The sequence below is a fragment of the Cotesia typhae genome, unplaced genomic scaffold (genome assembly GCF_013202065.1).
Source record: "Cotesia typhae breed Kobodo isofemale line unplaced genomic scaffold, CoteBio_Ctyphae contig_48, whole genome shotgun sequence".
Taxonomy (NCBI): Eukaryota; Metazoa; Arthropoda; class Insecta; order Hymenoptera; family Braconidae; genus Cotesia; species Cotesia typhae.
Genome location: NW_027423756.1, coordinates 7,588,036 through 7,610,952, shown reverse-complemented (window position 1 = coordinate 7,610,952; position 22,917 = coordinate 7,588,036). Strand labels below are relative to the sequence as shown.

The 22,917-nt window shown below is 35.3% G+C and overlaps 1 protein-coding gene across 3 annotated transcripts in view; it reads left to right on the top strand.

The window, feature by feature from the left end:
- The window catches only part of Rassf (Ras association family member), a 203,694-nt gene that overhangs the window by 139,893 nt on the left and 40,884 nt on the right, over positions 1–22,917 (top strand). For 2 of the 3 annotated variants that reach the window (XR_012479702.1, XR_012479701.1), the window contains exon 11: positions 5,605–5,918. The gene's annotated coding sequence lies outside the window, so the exon portion shown is untranslated. Of the gene's footprint in view, positions 1–5,604; positions 5,919–6,608; positions 6,834–22,917 lie in introns of those variants that run through there. The other variant, XR_012479703.1, reaches the window with a different exon arrangement.

Here is a 22,917-nt window from a genome sequence, read left to right as displayed (position 1 = left end):
GGTCCAGAGTGCGCAAAAAATAAATAACCCTGGTTTATTTAGAAATTAACTAAAATAAGGTGCGTGAGTAGAGGCTAAGCTAAACTTTTGGTAATCGTTGTGTTATTAAAATGACGTAACCTTTTGTTCCGCGAATAGACTATACTGGCGAATTTTGTTTCAGCCAATAAAAAAGTCTGGTATGGATGAGAGTAAGAGGAAACACTATTATTATTTTGATATTATTTACAAGGAGAGAAACGGTGAATCTTCTAGTTAAGTGACGACGACAATAAATAAATTTTGTCGCTTTGTATTTTAGTTACCTTCATTGTGTTACGATGAATAAAATATAAATGAAAGAACTAAAACAAGAAAGGCACTTTGAAGCGCAGACGAGTGAGATTTTTGTGCGTGATGGCTGATTAAATGTCAGGGGAACTGGTAACAAGCTCGCTGTTTCTGGAATAAGGGGTTACGCTCTTTGAAACTGCAGTCAAAGTGTTGTGCTGCACCACACAGCTCTACTCTGATAGTTCCAGTTCGATAAACTCAAATCAAAATAGCTGGGCATGAAATTAAAATACACTGAAATTAAGAAAACTTACAATGGTTGGTTTAAAATTTATAATCATTTATTACTAATTTATTGGATATATTTCGATTCAATCTGACATTATGAGCGGAATCATAAAATAAAGAAACATGCATATTTATTACAACATAAGAGTTAATAGATTATATCACATTAAACAAGAGATAATAAATTTGTCATTTTATCATTCATACAAATTATTTCAGAAAAAATTTTAATAAATCATTCAATGAAGAATAATTAAGTACAAGTTAATTAAGCTTCTCAATAAAATAAAAAAATGAACTTTTTTATTGATTTTTTCAATGTCATATAAATACTTAATTTCAAGTAATATCAGACGAATAAATTTTTAATCTCAATGAAATATTTAAGAGAAAAAAAATTTGTAAACACTGTGATTTTTTCAGAGTATAAAAAACGTGTCAAATTGAATTTTTTTAACGTAGATATGTTTAAATATGACCAAGTTTTGTTTTAAAATCTCTGATATATTTTAACTTAAATTAATATTTAGGAGACATATCAATAATACTGAGTGACACCTTAGTGAAAAAAATTAACTTTTATCTTTTAACTCAACGTCATGGTAAAGAATGAGTAATTTTTATAATGTCAATTGTAATTACGGGGCTTAACAAATTAATCTTACCACTGGATTGAATTTAACTCTAATCGATCGGGACCATCTAAAGCCATAAATAATTTATTGAAAATTAGAAAGCGCAGCCGAAAAATTTCACAAGTATTCCATTAATTAAAACTAAAAAATTTCCAATAATTACTTTGAAAATTCTATCATTATAAATTTTTTGCTACTTATAAGAAAAATTTCATAAAAATGACACATTGTTTGAAAAAAAAAATAGTAACATAGGTATTAATTCTCAGCCAAAATAAAAGAGGGAGAACTATTATCTAACTCAAAAAAAGAATTAAAATAATTGATTGGCATTGGCCTAGAATATAGTCTGAGAAGCGAGAATTGGAAAGGAGTAGATTCCCGCTACGCAACGTGCTCACGCAGTCAAGATCATCTCTAGCCTTCGAGGAAGCATTACTGCCGAAGCATCAGGGGGAGAGCAGGAGGGAGTCATGAGAAGAACTATAAGACGGGTAATGGGCTGAGAGAAGGAGAAGAAAGAGGATGAGGATGAGAAGAATAGCAGGTATAAAGCACCAGGTACCCTTTTGCTCGCGATACGCGCTCTCGATGGGACTGGGCATCCAACGGCTCTTCAGCTCACGCGGGACGCTGATCTGTGACCCGGATCCTCCCTACCACAAACAAACCTTTCTTACTCTTCTGACTTCTCTTTTCTTCACCACCGATTTAATTCCTCTGACTCCACCACCAACACTATTGCTACCAACACCAATGCAGCCTCACTCAACTTGTCCTCATCTTGCTTGGGCTCACTCTCAGCCGCTTATTCCTGTCCTTGTTCCTTCTAACTACCTCCAGCAGGACTCCGCTGGACCACGCTGGCGCTTATTCAGCTACACCATCTCGCTTACCGTTGTTACCTTCTGCAGCCAAGCACACGCATACACACAGTGATATGCTTTTATAAACTGTACAGAATTAAGACGAAGAAGAAAGATGCTGGGGTCCACGTACATCCGCAAAGGTCTCCTTGTGTGAGCGTTTTGTTGTAGGTATCTGCAACGCTCACACAGTGGGAACGGTTTGCACGCATCCACGATAAAAAACGACGCCATGGTCTCGAGTTTTACCGAATACGTAATTCCACGGTCAGGGTTCAGCCAATAATCTGGTTCATTCCGCGTGTGCATCCACTTGTCTTTCCTTTTTTCTTATTTTCCTTTCCTTTCCTTTATATTATCTTTCCTATGTTTTTTTTTTCTTTTTCTTTTTTTGTATCAGTTTCTCGTTGTTCTTTCTCCTCATTCGTGTTCGCTGACTCTTGTTTGACTCGATTCTTATATGTAGTCTATATAATACGTATACATATAAACTGGGATGAGGTAAAAGGATAGAGAAAAGGAGTCTCGTGGGCTATCGCCGGAGAATCTTCCGCACTGTATACGCCGCAATCTTCGCCTCGGGCTTTACTTCATGACCAAGGAAAAGAGTCTTCGTGGAAGGTGTGCGCTCAACTGTACTTCGGGATCGCACAGAGAGCGATCTCTTTTTATCCGGATTTCATTTTTTAAAATTTTTTTTTCAACAGTCTTTGTCTTAGTTTCATTTTGTAGTTCTTGATGTACCCTGTGTGTGTGTGTGTGTGTGTGTGTGTGTGTGTGTGTGTGTGTGTGTGTGTGTGTGTGTGTGTGTGTGTGTGTGTGTGTGTGTGTGTGTGTGTGTGTGTGTGTGTGTGTGTGTGTGTGTGTGTGTGTGTGTGTGTGTGTGTGTGTGTGTGTGTGTGTGTGTGTGTGTGTGTGTGTGTGTGTGTGTGTGTGTGTGTGTGTGTGTGTGTGTGTGTGTGTGTGTGTGTGTGTGTGTGTGTGGATAATAGCCACTGTCGTTTCGCTACTCATCTCGTCTGTCTTCTCTTGCCAGCCCGCGCCGCTCTATTCTTCTTCCTCTATCTTTCTCTTCTCTCGAATGAGTCGATCTCCACCTTCGCGGAATTTACCTGGCATCCAGATTGGATGAAAATCCAAGATCGATCGTTTCTCTCTTGTGAACGGACCGCACAATTCACCTCGTGATCGTGCTGACAGATGATTTAACGATTCTGTGCAGTCGTCACGTTTCAATTTCTAGGTTTTCTTCGGTATATAGATATATGTGAGTATATTTTATACCATATTTGCAGTAAGAGGTTTTGCAATGTGAGAACAATATAAGAATGCGTGCAGCAGATGCAATATTTATTATTTTTTATTCCACGTGACTACAAATAAGATCCTCTTTGCATACTTCGATGTGCGGGAGGTATTTACACTTAACGTTAAAATCCGTTCATTTCTTTAAACCATATTCTTAAGCATTTAATTGTATATTTTTAGAATTAAGTTTATTAAAATTTATAGTACATGATACATTCTCAAGAACCGAGGAAGTTGGGAAAATTTTTGTTGGAAAATTAAATTTTTCTTTTAATCAGTAAATTTTTATTCATTTGAATGGTTTTAATTTAATTTTCCAATAAAACTGTATAGAGTTCCATTAATTTAAACTCCGATGAATGAATTGTCATTACCTGAAATAGAATATTTCATAAAATAATTAAGTGAGTATGTCGTGAAAACCTAAAGTTATGAAACAAATTAATAATTACAGATCAAAAGTATTTTCGAGAAACTAAAATCGTATGTTGTGATAAATTAACAATTTGAACTGCTAAAAGATGGAAATTATAAATTTTGTAGAAGTATCAAGTATGTAGATGCTAAATAAGGTGGTAAGACATACTTGAATAAAAAAAGATGTTCTGAAATTAAATATATAGTGTGAAACTTATAACAATTTAACTTTATTAGAAATTCCAATTTAAATTTAATTATTAATAGATAATATGGACACAAAAATGGCACATTTGTGAGAATAATTGCACCCTGTAATCAGAAAACAAAAAAGCAAATGTATGTATAGTAATGTATAAAGCAGATGACAAAAACATGAATCTAGGGTGGATTTAGTAGCAAAGCCATGCAGAAATGACTATGGCACACTACTCTCATCATATTTTCAAGCCATAGCTTTTAATAAATATAAAAAAAGTATTCTCCGCTCATCCCTCCTGTTTGTCCAATAGCGGACACCGGATAATATAACCATGGATATAGATGTAGGTATAGATATAGAAATAAATATTCATATGAATATGAATAGAGTGGTAGCATAAATGCAAACTACTAGAGGCCTAGTCCTAGTCAGATAGGGTGTGCCAGTATATTATTTGGCGTGGCTCCAATCGGCCGCGAGGTTCACTTGATGTTTTTCATCTTAGCGCGGTCCTGTCCCCCTGAACAAAAGACAAATCCAACGTGAAAACGGTGTGTGGTTAAAAGAAAAAAATACACGGAACCGTAAGATAAAAAATTCCTCTTTACTATATCAACAATGCGGAACTCACTCAAACCAACCATTATTATTTTTTCTCTATCCTCTCTTTCATTTTTTTTATCTTCTATTTTTATTTATATATTTTCTTCATATTCTTCACTTTTGTTCATCTATATACATTTTAAAATATCTCGGATGGATGGAAAATGAGCAATCTTCACTTTCGTTCCACTAAAAGCTAATATAAAGACGACGGATTTTTTCACCTGCTTCAAATATTAATATTGAGGTACAAAACAAAAAAATACTTTCAATATCGAAAATAATCTATTATTGAGAATGAAAAAGAAAATACATTCATCAACTTTACTATAATTGCTAGTAATAAATATTTCATTTTTTGAAGTAAAAGCTATGATATTAATAAAATATGAAATAAGAAGTGATGAAATTTTGGTGATATTGATTAATCCAATTTGTATAATTTATTTAATTTTCGTAGAAACTGAAATTTATATTGTAAAAGACGATAAATTTAATATCGATACTACGATTGTGAATTTAAAAACGTTCGAGTTACTTTTTATTTATAATGTTTCTACAATTAAGCATCAGTATTTAGTTAGAACCACAAAAGATAACTATTTTGTAAATTCAGACTAAAATTTTGATGTAAAATTACTGTAATTAATATTAAAATTAAATGCATAAATGATTAAAACTAACAAACATAAGTAATAAAATAAAATGATTGCTATTGAAAGTAATAAGACAATAAATAATGAAAAACAAAGCAGAGATCTGAGCAAACCGTTACAATGAGTTTGACGCGGCATGGATGATCCTCTGATTGTAGGAGGAGGTCATTCGTGATCGAGAGCGCGTTCCGGGTTCACGCGTTTCCTCGTTTTTATTGGATACTGGTGAATAGTGGTATGCAGTAATGCTGAGTACATAACAACGGCAACTGCTATACAATCTATATGTTAAACTAAAACTCTCTTAATATTTTACTATACATTACATTACATTACATTACTTCTCTGCTTCTTAGATCCAACTCCGAGCTCTGAGTAATTTCTCTGTACTGGCTGGCAACTGCTGCCTCTACGTCCACCAAGATGTGTCCTATAAAGCCCACTGCGTACTTGGGATAGATACACGCCGCATAAATAGCCAAGACGGCTGAGCAAGTCACCGAGTAGTACTTGAGCAAGAGTATAGACGCTCCGTGGGAATTAGAGCATTATAAATTGGTAGTTGGTAATAGCAACAGCAACAACAACAACAACAACAACAACATCCAGAGAAGTACAACTTGACAAGACAACCCTTTTATAAATCACCCGGACATCGTTCTCCTCTGCGGTAGGTAGCTAATTCGCTTTTTTATCTTTCTTATGTTCAAATACTCTCAAATTTACACAACTGTTTTCATTATAATTACTATTAATTTTATTTTTAATTAAAATTTTGGATTATAATCCGTGTTTTTTATTAAATATTTGTCCATAGTATTAAAAAAAATTTTAATAATTTCGAAAAACATTTTTAGTCAAATTAAAATGAAAAAATAAATTTTATTAACCAATTGAAACGGAGAAAAAATGAATATGAAATTTCAGACATTGAATAGAAGTATACAATAAAATAAAAACTGATTTTTAACAAAATATAAAAGGTATAACTTATCAGTTTGAACGTTTGACTCGTGCTTGTGCGTTTTTTTATCTTTACTATTATTATATTCGCTAGATTTCAAGATATTAATATATAAAAATGCATTTGGTGAGTTTTATTGGTTTCGATCATGGCACACTGTTATAAAGATCATTATTGCGTTTCCAAGGATACCGTTTAATCGTTAAACTCGTTGGATATTCGCATTGCGTCACAAGCTACATTGTATAACAAATTTACAAATTAATTATTCAAAGAAACTAAAGCATGCGACTTTTTTTTTATTGTATTATTAAAATGTTTCTTTTTTTTTCTTTTTTTTTTTTTTTTAAATGTTGATTGATATTTTACAATAATCGATTGTGGTTTTATTTACAGATTGCAAAAATGTACTATAGAATTTTCGGTTTTGCGGTTTATGACCGATATTACCATACAATAAAATAGTTTTTAGTACAAAGTACAAATACATTTATTGAAATAGATTAATAGACTTCGTCTAGATACGTATTTATGAGCAAAATAGTATTGTCAAAAAGCGATAAATATAAAGAGACCGAGTAAGAGAAAGAGTAATTGTGAAATGGTATATAAAGAGTAGAGAAAATGAATGTGAATGTAAACTCAGCGATTCGCGTGGCAATTACGGATTCAATTAAACGACAAAATTAAATTGTATGATTACAGTATGACCACGGATTATTGACGTAAATTCAATGCAATTTATGCTGAGAATACAGTTGTTACTCTTGAATATTGAGTTTGTACACTAGATTGGTGTTAGTATTAGTTGCTGATGCATCCTGATAGTTGCGAGTGAGTGATATAAACTAAACTATGGACGCACAATTTAAATACTTTGTATACGTGCTGAGATATACCGCACTGTGTGTGTTTGTGATTCAACGGATCGTGAGATACGAGAATTTTGCGTATAAGCATTGATATTGTTGATAGAACGCAGGTTAAAATTATATCTGGACATCAAGCAACACCAGCAATTAACGGCGAGCGACAGCCGTCTACATAAATCAACGTTAATAACCCCAATCCGGTGCTTACTGGGTTGTTTCTGGGTTCTGCAGTCAGGATAACTCGCGTGCGGCTAAGCAACATTTTCGCTGGGCACTGACCAATCCTACGTCTGCTGGCATTGTTATGTTCACAAAGTACCTACTGAGAACAACCCTTCCGTATTACTAATTCTGCTGTCAAAATTTACTTTTAAAAAGCTACCTAAATTCTACAGTGATTGATGTCCTTCGTTATTTATTGATACAGGAAATGAAAAGGTTACTAAATGGATTTGCATCGTATACTGATTAAGCATGACAATGGATGGTTTAATAATTTTTTTTTTTTATTTGTTTACCTTTAATAAAGATACAATGTCTTATAAAAGAGAGATGCTTATAATTGCTTTCATTTAAATTCTCATCACTTTCACTATTTTTTTTTTTTTTTAAATTATTCTTCTAATAAAAAGTTCTTCATTAACAAACACTTATTTACAAATCTAAAAGTAGCTTTACACTTGAAATAAGTTAAATTATTAAAAAATTCCCATAGATGGTTATATTTTTTTTATGAACTATCAAAAAATATTTATTTATAATAAATAAACTTTTAACTTATTAAATTTTAAAAAACTATTCGTTATCTCTAATAAATAAACAACTAAATAAATTGTTTTCGAATAAATGAATTTATAAACAGTTATAAATTCCTTTATCAATATAAAAAAAAAATTAAAATATTAACATGTGTGATTTCAGCTAAAAACTTTCAATAGTCAATCATCAATTGAAAAATTATATTCCTTATTTATTCATTGATTAAAAAAAAAATTATACTACCAATTATCCAAAACATACAAAAGTTTTAATGAAAAAAGTTATTAATTTTTTTAGCGATCCATAATTACAAAATAGAGCAATTACTGTAATCCCATAACCCAATACTTCAATATTAAAAGCAAAAAAAAATAATAATAATCTTCGGGATATAAAGACAATACTAGGATTAATCTCTCGTAATAAAGTTACCGTGTCCAGTTTATTAATTATTAACAAATATAATTGTGCGGTCAATTGTCGTGACATTAAGATATTAAATGGATTGCGAGTAGTGTGTATAGCTGGTAGATGGTGAGCATAAAGGAGTGATAAACCGCGTTAAATAGTTACGTGTATAGTACACTGTTGGTTTTTGTACGAGAGCGAGTGCAAGCACATGCTTTTATATCTATACACTACTATTCAGACACTGTGTGAGAGAAAGACCCGTCGTCAGTATAGGGAGTAAACAGAATTTGCATGGAAACTGCGTTAGTGGGTCGCGCGTTCAGAGCATTTAATGTCCTACTAACTACATATATATATATATATATATATATATATATATATATATATATATATATATATATGTATATACATTATTCTATCCAAACACACATACATCCATCCATCAGTAACTTTATGATATTAAACTAAAGGGACGAGCTCTCTTCCACCATCAGAAAATTGCATAATTTTTATCTCTTTATCAAAACAATGAAATCATATACCATTTGAAAAATAATAAGCTTTAAGAGTTTTGAACAATAAAATAAACAGATGGCTGTCATTCTTTCAGCTTTGGATTGAATTAAACAATAGCTGAATTATAAGTTACACTCCAATTGTCTTGGAGTGTAACTCTCTCTGAAGTGCTCTCTTTCATAACTGATAAATTGAGTACTTTTGCATAAGAATAGTTACGAGTACGCAGATTAATAATTATTTAATAGCATTATATTCGTAGGCATTATCGTATTTATTCTCAATTCAAAAGTTAAATTTACCCGTTAAAAAAATAAATCTAAATTACAAAGTATTTAAGCTTCTTTTTTTGTATTTTTTGTATCTAACGCATAAAAAGCAAAATAGCCGAATGAAAGATAGAACTACCCGTAGACTCTACTTACGGGAAAGTGGAAAGTTGTAAGTTTCAAAAGCTACTTTACCCTCGTGAAACATGACGAGACGTTGGAAGGGTAGATAGGTAACGAAGTTTCGTAACGAGGCTACCCATTTTGTCGACTTAACTTGGTCGATAATTTCCGCTATCCTTTATCAACTGATTCTTTCTCTCTTTATCTTATTGCAAGCCATCTTAAAGATCAATTTACTCTGAAAAGTCAAAAGATCAAGCTTTCGAAATTACTGATGCTGTATTACATCATCCATATGCATTTAATTTTAATAAAAATGAATTCATAAATATTTGTTTAATCTGAATTTCTATTTTAATTTTTCCAATAATTTTTTAAATAATTCAATTGCTCCGTTTACCAGCATAATATTTTTCTGCACATCCGCGTCTCTGTAAATAATGTATCAAGTATAAAGACTATCTGACGTATTAATAATAATGAGATAAATATGCCTGTAATGTTACACAGAATAAAAATAAGTGGTTGTGAATTTTCACGACAGACAGCTGCCAGTAGTGTAAGTAGACTCTCTGCAAGTTTCACGGAGGTAGTTTTGTGCCGCGATAGCACTATGCTATCATAGTTGTGGTCGCGGTCGTCGACGCTGACGTTAGACACATCAATAATTACCTGTGTCGACGAGAATGACAAGACATTAAATGATAAGAGGGAAGGCAGACGAGAGAGGGCGCGTTAGGGTTGCGAAGCTCGGGGATGGATGCGCGGATTGCGAGTACGGCTGTCGAAAGCATTGAGGTAGTAAAATGCTGGCTGTGGTAGAGCTAGAGTTAGAGGTAGAGGTAGAAGTGAGGTATAGAGAAAGAAAGCTGCTGGAAAAGAGGAAGAAAGAGGAGAGGAGAAGTAGTCGTAGTCGGGTCAACTGGGGTCAAGTCGCGCTACCAGACACGAACTCCCTCTACTCCCAAACTCCGGGACGAGACGGGAGACGACGAACGACGCAGCACCATCCCCTAGCCCACGCTAGCAACCCTTGGCCTACCTCCAGCCATCAATTTCTGTTCTTCACGAGCCTATGCATGTGGATGTGTGTCCTATTACCCTCAAGGACTCACACGCACTTACATTCGAGTAATGTGCGTCTGGGCATCAAACTTTATCTGTCTGAGCTCTAGCTCTGAGCCTTCGAGTTCGTTCACACCAGCGTCCTTTGTTATTCCTTTAACGTTTTGGTTTAAAATAAAACAAACGGCGAAAATAAAACTCCTCTGGAACAAAAACAGAAACAGAAACTCTTGAGAAGAAGAAAAGTAAAAAAATAAGATATCTATGTCTTTAAGATTTTATTGTTCTTTTATTTGTTTAGTTTATTTAAACTTTTTTTCATCTCGTATATATATTTCGTTTGTTATCTAATTTTTTGTGAATTTATTTTCAGTGTAGTGCTTTAGGTCGTATTGTTTCGAGACAGAATTTACGGGGCTTAAGCCAAAGCTTCTCTCGAATTCTTTCAGATGGTTAGGAAAATCAATGGGTACACCCGCGAGAGTGAGCTCCTCTATCCTCTGTAGTCTTCTATTCTCTGTGTGTGGCAAATGAGCAAAGAAGAATAATGATAAAGAGAAGAGAGAGGGACCGACAGTGGATTGAGGAAGTGTATACCAAGCAAGTCCGTCGAGAATTCCCAGATCAAGGGATTAGTCCTCGGGATAAACCCCCGGGTTTTACTTTGCCCTCAGAAGAGTCAATCTTTCCTCCACGGGGTTGGGTCTAGTTTTCAAATCCCGACCCGCTCGATTTACTTTATTTCACAGCTCTCAGGGTTTTACTTTTTTCACCACACGTATTTTCAATTTATTAACGACCGGGAATTTCAGTTAAGATTTAAGTGTACTCTGAGGTTTAGTTACACTTTTTTTTTGTTTTTCTGATCATGTTTTTTAGTCTACTCCTCAAGTTTTATACGTGGTCTGCAATTGGAAAGGTCTTTTTTGTTTACTTTTATTGCACAACTCAAGAAGAAGAAGAAGAAGAAGAAGAAGAAAGAGAACAGTATTTTGGAGAAAATTTTATGAAGCCTGCAGCCGGGTGATCGTCAGACATAACTTAGCCCCAAGGGTGAAATTCTCAACCCTCTAAGGTTTACTCACGCACGAAGTCGAATATATCCCGTCTGGCCAGCTAACTTTCGTCTGAGTCGGGCGGTTTCTGCCCCTACCAACACTATCAAATTCTAGCTTCTTCTTATTCCTTGTTCTCCTCATTCGTAGACGTGTATATCTGTCTTCGCAGCTCTGTAAAACAACTGAGAGTTCATTCACATCAGTAGAATAAGTAACGTCTGACTTTGTTAAAACCAGCGGCGCACTATAATATTTTTGGAATCACAACTAAACGCTTAAACTTTTTGATTTTTTGGTCATTGCAATAATCGTTGTCTTATCCTTGTTCTCTTTGGTATGAAAGTACTTATTTACTTTACTTTATACAACTACTATTACACTACAAAAAAAAAAAAATCAAATAATAAAGTTCTTAAAAAAAACCCGCTTGATTTTTCTTTAAAACTTTCTTGTTCAACTAAAGTAAACAGGTTAAAACGCCAGACAAACAGAGTCTGAGGAAATTAATTTCAAAGACACTCCGGGGAATTTAAAAATAGTCCAGACTGAGTATTAAATTATCATTTTTTACAGCCACATAAATTGTCTTATTTTTTATCAGCAAAAAGTCAAACCAGCTTTATTGAACAGTTTTCTTTTGCTCTATTTCTGAAATAAAAGAATCGAAAAAAGTGATGGGAATTTTTAATCTGTGGTTACCAATACCAGCAAATATAGGTAGACAGCGAGGGTGATGATATATTTAAGAGTACATATAGGATCTTCGCAAAGGATCCAGTAGCTCACCAATTGGCATCTCAATTGAGCACTCGTCTCTTCAGTATTGATTACCGAATTTCCAACCGAGAGTACCTAGTCCGCTGTAATAAGAGAGAAGCAAAATATATAGCAGCGGCGTATATCGTGTACAGAGAAATCGGTGGGCTTCTGGGCGTGGGCTGTGTGAAATTCAGTGCGACTGTATACAAGTGGTAAACACACACATACACACACTTGTATTATAACGACATTTTCCCGCTGGTCGTAGAGTTCAAACTCTATTCGGTCCTCTGCTAAAGCCTCGAATTCTCAAGTGGTACTTTCCGCAAAGCTCCACAAGCCCAGCCACAACCACTATGCCAATCCCAAGCATTCCTTTATCCGCAGAGTTGACCAATCAATCCTTTATATATCATTCATTAGTACTTCCAATGATTTTTACTTCTGATTAGTTAATTACTGCAACAAATGAAACTCTCCGGTGCGGATGTGAGTTTAAGCACAAAGTTTGCAATAGCTTTTGCTCAATAGAAACGGTAAAAAAAAAAAAAAAAAAGAAAAAAAATGGAGAGAAAAAAGATGATGGTATAGGGGATCGCAAAGAGTGTATACAGAGAATGCTCAAGCCCCACAGGCTCGACAAAATTCGGGACGTAGGAATAGAGAGGTTGGATAACGGAGATGAGGGTGGGTAGGTCGGTTTTCCGGAATAGGGGAAAAGGTTAGGTCGGACGGGTTTTGCTGGAATTGCGACAGGTCGTTGCCCGAAAACGCAGTACCGTTATTGTCCCCTTACTCTCTCCCTCTCCCTCGCCCTCATCCTCTTCTTCGTCCTTATTCCTATATACTATGTGCTAGATCCTTTCTATGTTCAACGTACGTGTTTGCCTATATAATGTGATGGTAAAAAGTGAGTGCGAGCGAGACGGCAGAGCAATGGAATTTATTATTACTATTGTTATTATCGTTATTATTACTATTGTTATCATCGTTATTATTACTATTATTATTATTACTATTATTATTATCGTTCTTGTCATTATTAATACCGGAGTATATTTAATATACTAAAGATGTTTTTTTTATTTTATATAATGGTTCATTTACATTTCTTTGTTTAATGAAAAAGTTTAGTTAATTTTAAATACTTGACTGAGATTTATTTGAAAATGCGCGCGAATGGTTGAGTACGCCACCGCGGCGAGAGGTGGCGAAGAATTCCGCCGCTCGTTCGCTTGCTGTACAAACCGGCAAGCTAATATAAGCGAGACTGCGTGGCGATAATTTTTGTTCTTTTAAAGAACAAAAATCAATTTTACCTGAAAGAAAGATTTAATTAAAATCTTCAAACAGATTTTAATTATCTGAATAACTATTTAATTAATTAATTTCAGTGCGAAATTAAGTTTTTTTTACTAAGTCCCAGAGATAGAATTAGTATGGGAAATTGTTTTGGTAGAAATTTATTATTTGACAAATGTTATTTTTTTCTAAGTCCCGAATGACTTTCTGTATGGGAATGATTTTTGTATGAAATTTTTGGTAATCGAACGAAATTGATGAGTGAATTTAATATCTGATCAGATTTAAATAATTAAAAATCTGAAGTTTGGCGAAGAGCGATAGATGGCGATAATTTTCCCAGATCTTTCACTCTTGGAGAAAGGTCTGGGAAATGCCAAAAGCGATTTTAAGTGACGGGAAAAACCAACCAAGTTTCCCAGTGGTTGTAACCTTCCCAGTAGAAGACCATTCACTAGGAAGAAACCAAGGAACTCTTACCTTGTCTCCGACCAGGAACCAGGTAAGTGCTGACTTATCCATTGGGGGAAATTTGGCCACCGGGAAGGGTTGCTTTCCAAGCACCCAGACTGGACTAGGGGTAAGTAGGGCCGGGAGGGGTTGCTTTCCAAGCACCCAGACTGGGCTAGGGGTAAGTAGGGCCGGGAGGGGTTGCTTTCCAAGCACCCAGACTGACTGACTAGGGGTAAGTAGGGCCGGGAAGGGTTGCTTTTCAAGCATCCGGATGGGATTAGGGGCAGGTAGGGCCGTGATTTAAAAACGCGACCGTCGGTAAAGAAGAATATTACTGTGTAAAGGTAGTAGACAGAGTTTGGCCACCAGATGGCAATCAAAAAAAAAAACGGGAAAATAAATGTTGTGTGTGGGTTATGTGCGATATTGTAAAGTTTGACATAACGCTTGTAAATTTTATAAACTTGAGTTTCAATTTTTGTAGTTTGTTGTCTTAAATAAATAGAGTACCAATCATAATTAGGCTCAAAATTTATTTATAAGTAAAATAAGTTTATCCCTAAAAAAAAAAAAAAAAAAAAAAACCTGGACTCCGGCGAGATTTCATTCGAGCTAGGGGATATAGAGAATGTAGAGACTTGAGGAAGTGTTATCCAAATCAACAACGATTAAAATTCACTCCTTTTGGAAACCGGAAAAATACCCGTTACAATAAATATGTCTACACATTTATAGATGGGCTTGCGACTATCCAGACCCTACACTACCGAATTCACACATTCCATACAAACGCCTACGCTCACGCGTATATAATTCCTATGCAAGGTACTTACTCGCGAAACTAAAAGTCTTTTTCTCTCGCTTTATGCCAGAGGTCTTTGTGCGCGATCGGCGAGAGGATGAATGTGCAATATATTGGCCACCCTGGGTGTATGTGTGCGTTACTCTACATTCATTCTTCTGTTCCCGATATTCGTTTCGTCTTTGTACATGTATTTCACGCACTGCGTTCGTACTCTGTGTGATTTTTTATAATGAACCAAGTATTTTCAGTATTCATAAAATTCACCGTAATGAAAGGAATAAAAAATACTTCCGCTTCTTTTTTTTATTGATTTTCTGTTACGCAATTGGTTTTGTTTCTTTTTTAATCAAATCATTTTTAATATATATTTTTCTATTGAAACTGTGCAGTGGAGAAAAGGAAAAATGATTGATCATACATGTAAATTATTATCACCGTAAATAATAATCGATCGTACTTTTGTAATTTCAATAGAATGGTGAAAGTACACGTGGACTAGTCGGCGTCATCGCAGTATGTCTCTTATTGAAGGGGAGTAAAGGGTGCATAAACATAATAAAAGTCAAACGTGTAGGCATAGAATTATTAAAATGAGTTAATATTTGAACAATTAACATCGTTTGATAAAATGAAAAAGTGCATATTTAATACAAAAATTTTACAACTGAACTACTATGTTATTATTATTATAAATGACATCAAAAGCTGAGTATTTAAAAAATATTTTTGCCTTTACTGACTTATCAAAATTATGAGTCATTGAAAACTTTTCCTTTCTTCAAACGACCCTCTCTCTTTTTGTACTTCCATAACCATTATAAATTAACATACAAAAAGTTTACTTCAGCACCACGTCAATACACGTAACACGTTGTAATTTGTAATGAAGGGACAGCTTTACTGACGACTTTTGTCAGTTTGTCAGTCAACCTTTCGTGTATTTGTCCATTTTATGATATATAATTATTCAGTAAAACTAATGACAAGTATGGACAAAGAAATTTTGCATCAATATTTCACTACTGTATTCTATAAATGAATTCATTCATAGAACAAATTTATTATTCATTATTTCGTTTTGTATGGCCACGTAACAGTTTTCGAAAATATTAATTTATAAAATAAATTCCCTTTTCAAGCGTATCCACAAATATGACATTTGCAAACGTAGTTGAATAATAAAACTCACTCTTATTAGTAACATTAAATAAAAGTCCTTTTCTACTACACAAATAAACTCAGTTTATTTTCAGTGTTGTCATTGTTTTTAAAACTAAGCTTAATGCACTGTTTCCGGTATACCGCGCGTTGATATTAAATTAAAAAGTTAAGCTCTAATGCAATAGAGAAACGATTCTCCAGCAGAGAACAGAGCAAAGTGAATGGATTATATTTTACTTATCCACGAATATATAACTGTTTAGAATTAAAAATGACTTTTATTCATGAGGCCTCTCCACCCTGGAACCAACAACCAGAAATAACAAAGACGTACAGTAATTTTTGCGGTCAATAAATTTACGCTCTCGCTGGTATAAATTCCTACAGATCAAGCGCTGCCATAAATAATGCAATTATATCTCTAATTGACGGACAGGTACAGAGCTTTTTATTTTAGCTGTTAAATATACACATCATACGTGGTTCTTGTTGAATTGTCTGTTAATCTTGCTAATTCGGTCAAGCTGCAGATATTTATAATGGCTATACCCGATATCCTACATCCTAGATCGAAAATTGTCGATCTCAGTGCTGGCAGTAGCAACAGCAGTCGTAGTTGCAGTTGCTGTAGTAATAACATATGCAAAAGCAACTCGGTCAACATTCAACTATCATAAATCGAAGGGATGTAAATTGAATTACGAGATAAACAAGACACGAGAGCAGAGTACAGTGGTGTGCAGACGGAAGTAACAACACATAGATATATACATACATACATACAAGGTCTGACGTAAGAGCATGGATGATAGAATATCAATACAGGGTGCGTTAAAGTAGGACAGACAATAAGTGTGTAGATGTGCTTCGTCTACGTAGATTGTAGACGTACATTCACGTTTTCCCGAGGCTCGCACGAGTTATTTGCAAGGGATAGTTGATGGATAGGCTTGCTTGGTTGGTTAAACCGTACTTTGCATTCATAACGCATTGACATTGCAGCATTTACTACATCCGTTAACGCGTCAATCCATACCCAGTTTTATGAGCACTAGCTGGATTCATCGTCTCTTTCTATGACGGGCTTAACCATAAGCATACCTACACACAGTATATCCCTACTATAAAATATCTTTGTACATATATACTTACTCATACATGATCCAGCTCTTTAATCCCGACCAACAACAAACGCATTAGACTTTATGGCTGCCAGACGCTATCGTTTCGTCAAAGTGGTTCCAGACGGTAGCCAGACAGGAATATGTACCTGAAATTTTCTCTAAAATATAAAATAGAAAGAAAACAATGAATACCAGACCAACAGTTCACTAGCATTTTATTTTTTATTGTGCTATGGCTCCAACAAATTTAATTTATTCACTGATAGAAGGATTTCTTTGTATTTAAAAAATGATTCAGAAGAAACATTAACTATCAATACAAATCAGAAATGTTTGTTTTGTTCATCAACAATTTACATGAAAAAAGTTAATTAAGTTAATAATAGTAAAGAGACATTATTGCTCCGGTAATTATTTCTATCAAGGAAGCAACAGTAAGAGCACGAGCAGGAGGAAAAAAAGTTAAACAAGTTAGCTTAAAAGTCGTGCTCTATAACTTGCTCGACGTTATTACTATCTGGTAACATCCAGATCCAGAGTAGACCAAAGGAGGCTAAGCAAAGTAATGTAGAATTTGAGAAAATGGAATCACAAATTGTAGGATTGTCTCTTGGTTGCAGTACCCGGGTCAGACAAGTGTGTTACCTTGTAATAAGACCAGCCAGGATGTTAGATAGGTACATGCGCATGCACGATTCACCGTCGTCGGCAAACAACATACAGCCTAAGAGCAACCAGCAACTAGCAACCAGCAGCTATACTACCACCACGAGCATACCAGGGAAAGCATCAGAAACTCGACAACGTCTTAGGACTAGAGGGAGTACTGAGAAGAGTAGGAAGCGTAGGAATTAAATCAAGCTATTCCAGGGTTAAGGTTACGCTCTCCTTCTCTTTCTCTCCCAAGCTTCTCGAGCAGAGGCTCTGTGTAGTCTTGGTATAACATTGGTAAAAGAGGTCGGCAACCTTATATTCCTACTGCAATTTCTGCTGGCAACATTACCACCACGTACCACGTCGGTTTCTCCAGCACATCTATCAGTTGTTTACAGTCTTCAGCGTCGCGTTCCGGAACGCAAATTAAAGTCAATTAAAGCCTTACGCTTTCAGACGTGGTATTGAATGCCCTATGAAGACACACATAAACTACCATTCGCTACTCGCAACCCGCTACTCACCTCCACTGTATAAATATATATATATCTTCTGCACCCTATACCCTGTACCCTTTATTTGCTTCATCTCCAGGCAATGCGCACTAAAAACAACTTGTCTGCTGAAATATAAAATACCAGCTCTGCCTCCACGATTTATATTTATACAATCTTCACGCATAAACGGTCCAACGCTTCTTGAGGGCTAGCATCAGTGAGCATTAGGTGTAGACCGTGGAGACAGTGGACAGCAGAGTTTGCCATGGGTTGAAGTAATATGGTTAGTAACTATAGTCTAGACAAAAGATACTCCCCATCACATACAATCACAAGTTCTAGTTAGTGGGTGCTGTAGACTTTCCACCCTCGATGGTTATAATATAGAAATACTTGAGTTTACATGTACACAGCTTGTAATGTCTATGTATTATTGTTACGTGGTGTAACGAGCGCAAAATTACAAGCATGAATGAGTTACGTCAAGCACAACAGCGACGTGTCGCTCGGTCGCACATCACGAATATAACCAACCACATCATTATTTTATCATGTAAACAGACTGATGTCCTTACTCTTCATTTTATTGTTAATATATTTTTCATTAAATGTCAGTATTGACACTCGTCCAATTATCTAGACAATTTAATTAATTAAATTGGATCGTGAATTTCTGCCGATCTTTTAATGAATTAACAAACTGTTGTTTTTAAATTTGTTATGCAATTAAATTACGGGGAGTAACAATGGAGAAGTATTGAATAAAGTTAGTGAGTATAATTGGTAGAGTAAAGTTAAAGAGTGAAATAAGAGAATTATGTAATAACATTTTGTGTATGATCTCTGACATATTATATTGTTATGGAATATGAGCATCGAAATAAAGTAGCGTATAAGTAGCATTAAAATTTGACACCTTGGTAATGCAAGGAAAGCAGTGAAATAACGATGGATTATAATACAGACCGGCGACAGGTGACGTTGCGCGAGCATATATATATATATATATATATATATATATATATATATATATATATATATATATATATAAAGGGGTAACAAATGTGTCTTTTGTTGGTGATTGCATTTGTTCCATTGTAATACACGTAAACAATTTCTCCGCCCAGTTTACCCGTGCAGTCCTTTGTTGGAACAAACGCGCGTTGCGGTTAAACGAAGAGCCCTGGAGGAATGCGCCAGACGCGTACATTGATCATCGAATTACTTCGAATCCATGGGTCAAACCGCTGTTAAATTTACCTCTTGCATCTTCACCTTCTATCATTATACTTTCAATCTTATTTGCTTCAATTATCAGCATTGTTTTGTTAATTTACAAATTCTAATTCAAACAATCTCAATGCTAATAACTCAAACGCGATCATACCGTTTTCTCTAAGAAAGCTAACTATTTACACTTCATTGTATTATGCATTATATATTATACGTAGCACAATTCTAAGATTTTCGGTTCAAATTTCATTGGGTACTCTTTTTCTAATAACATGTTCAGTCATTTAATTCAATTTATGTAATTTATAAGTAAAGTTAAACATTAAAACTACAGTAATAAAACTAGTATTAATAAAAAAATTTTAAAATTATGAAATTTTTTTAACGCTTCCAAAGAGACTTTTTGGAATAATTTTTCCAAAAAATTAATCTCTGAACCAATTTTTGTTTAATACGGCATATTAATCTAGAAAGATAAAAAATTATTTGTTTACTCGTTATAATAGCTTGATACAACCATATATGACTAGATTAAGCCGAATCGAAAAATTTTTTCCGGACATCCAGAAACTCGTGACCCAAATAGTCAAAATCGTTTTGCCAACAAGTAGTTAGCAGCAATGATATAGAATAATAGATATAACAGATATTTTAGTAAACGTTGACGTCATATGTGTCAGCATAATGTCAGGGCCAAATATTACCCTACACAAGCTGGAAGCTGGGATCATCTACAGTGGCCTCAACATGTCCACACTGCAAGTCAACAATATTCGCATTTCATCGAGAGAACTGACGTAACGCAATGTGAGAAGCGTGTTCTATATTTTGAATATGTTATGTGTACCATTGTCCGATCTACATAGATATAGGCGTAAACATATTATGCGTGTGTGAATGGCTACATACACCTAGAGACCGATTTCGGAGGCATGACCCTCTAACACATACACATACACATGGTGACTGTTACCGGCAACTGGCGATGCGTAGCATTTACACATCAGATCTTTGGTATGAATGTGACCATCATACTCGGGGTGGCTTACTGTTTCGGTACGCATCAGGATTACGTTAAAAGCGCGGATGCATGTACCACCACCCCGAGTCTCAGGGGTTTATTTCGTCCAGGCCCATCCGCGTTACAGTAATACCACCTAAAGGGAATACACCGATGTTTCCCCTTCCCCGCGATACTTACCGAGCAGACTGTTAGCCGAGAGATACTCGAGAGGAAAGGAGGAAAAGGGAGTATATAATTGCGGAGGGAGTCCATGGAAACTAAACGAACAAGTAAGAGAGAAGATACCAAGATGTGTTCTCGTTGGGTCAGCTCGGGGGTCACGTCTGGAATCCAGAGCAAACTATATCCTCCCTCTCTCATCTTGTGAGTCCTGTCCATCCTGTTCGTTTGCCTGTTTACCAGCTTCTTTTTTCTTATGCATCTTCTGCTTCTTCTTCTTCTTCTTCTTCTTGTTTTTCTTCTTCATCTTCTAGCTGAACTCCTTGGTATCCTCGTCCATCTCGTGCCTCCCGCTTCTTCACAGGGCCTGCCTTTTTATACTCTCATACGAGGGGCCAGAGTTCACGGTTATAAGGCCTCGGGAATCGCGGGGGACCTTTAGTGCCTACTCCTACTGGTCCCCGTATCCACCTTCGTGGACGATGTGTAAGGAGCAGAAGAAGTGAACCTCGAAGAATGTGTGTGAGTTTTAGTCTGGTGCATGGATGAGTGCCAAGCGAATGAACGAGACCTTGTCTCATTCTCGTCGTGGAGAACGCCACGCGAAGACCCCGAGCAGCATCATCGCAGCACGATCTTGTGTATTATGGTTATGCTTTGGAGCTCTAGCGGGCGAGTGACCGCCGTAGAGCGCCATAAATTACTCCCAAGCCCTAAAGGCTTGGATAAATAGGCGTGATCGATTATTCTCGATATATATACTGTGTATGTGTGCATGTGTTGCTGGATTTCTTTGCGTGCATTTCGCCCTTAAGCTGCTCTTGTTAACTGTTTAAAGATCATAATACCATTTACCTAAGCTAAACACTTTTATTTTTTTTTCTCTTTTTTTACTTTATTGTAATATTCACTTTGCTGAAATAATTGTTTTTTATTTTTAGTAAAATTTAAACGAGGTAAAAGTTGTAATTTTTAAATTAGCCGTTTTATTAGTTTTAAATTTTAAGATGTGGTAAAAGTGTAACAAAAATTATTGAATTTAGGGAATATAAATTCTAAATTTTTAATAGTATCTATTAATTTGTTTATCTAATAACAACAATCATTTAATACTATAATGATTAATTTTATCGATTCAATCTTTAAAATACAAAAAAAGCTTATCCATATTTCTTGATGACTTATAACGAAAATTGATGGAGCCAAAAGTATATCAATAATATACGCGTATGAAGAATTTCAATTTCCGTGATTGGAGGATGCTAGAGTAGAGTGCGAGTAGAGGAATCGGTGACGGGACAGATGGAGATCCACGATGTGCCGCATGTGGAACCGTCCGGTTGGGGGGTCGCGACGTGTTAGGGACGCGCCGCGTGTCAATTAAGTGGCTCTGACCAGTGAGATACGGGGGCTTCTTTCCATACGGATATATATGCCCACCACTTGTATCCCTTTTCGTTCTTTCTCTGTAGCTCTTTTTCTCTTTTTCCGTTGTCTCTCATCCTCCCGGCTCAGGTTGTCTCGCGCTGAGCAGCAACCACACTAGCAGCACATGCTGTGAGATCCACAGCCACCTATACTTAACATCTTTGGCGATCGTTCGGCGTTCAATGATGTTGGATGTTCACCGTAGCTCGTACGTGCCGTACCATCCCTGATGTCGAATTAACAGCTGCTGCGAAATGGGACAGAGGGATCCACACGTTCGCGACAAGGCCTGCCTCGTTCTCTCCGGCTATTCTCACTTTACTCGTTCTTCTGTCGTGAGATTCCCATTACCGAAGCCTCATGTCCCGATACTCCATTCCACTCATGTCCAGCTTTATCTCTCTTGCTCTCTTTCTTCACCTCCGGACACCTTATCCTTATTCTCAAACACATTTTTTTACCTTAACTTTTATTTTATCCGTTTAGGGATATATAAAGGATAGATAGATATATACACACCTCGTTATAATGACCTCCGTAAGGCGATACCTACGCGACATTCCTATTCGTCGCAATCCGAGTTTTCTTCGACAGCGAAGGTGAACAGGTCGACAGGATTACTCGATAATAAATCCACCTCAAATGCCTTAACTTATCTCCTGACTCGATCATATAGTAAATTGTGCGTTTAGTTATGTTCTGAATTTTTTTTTCTCTTATTCTTTTATTGTATTTACATTTTTTTTTTTTTTTTTTTTTCAATCATCAATCAGTATATTTTTATTTTTGAATTTATTTCTTCTTGAATTTTTTAAAATATCTTTTACTAAAATTTTATTTTTACAATAATAAAATACTCTAAAACATGATGGAGTATTTTTCCATTCGAAGTGAGCAATTGATATTTAAAAGCTCATTGAGTATTAATTAAGTTTACAAAGCCATTATATTGTATCATGTATTTTTGATACAACGATTTTTTCCATTGACAGACGCTGCAAATGACATATGAATAATAAATGAATGTATTCAT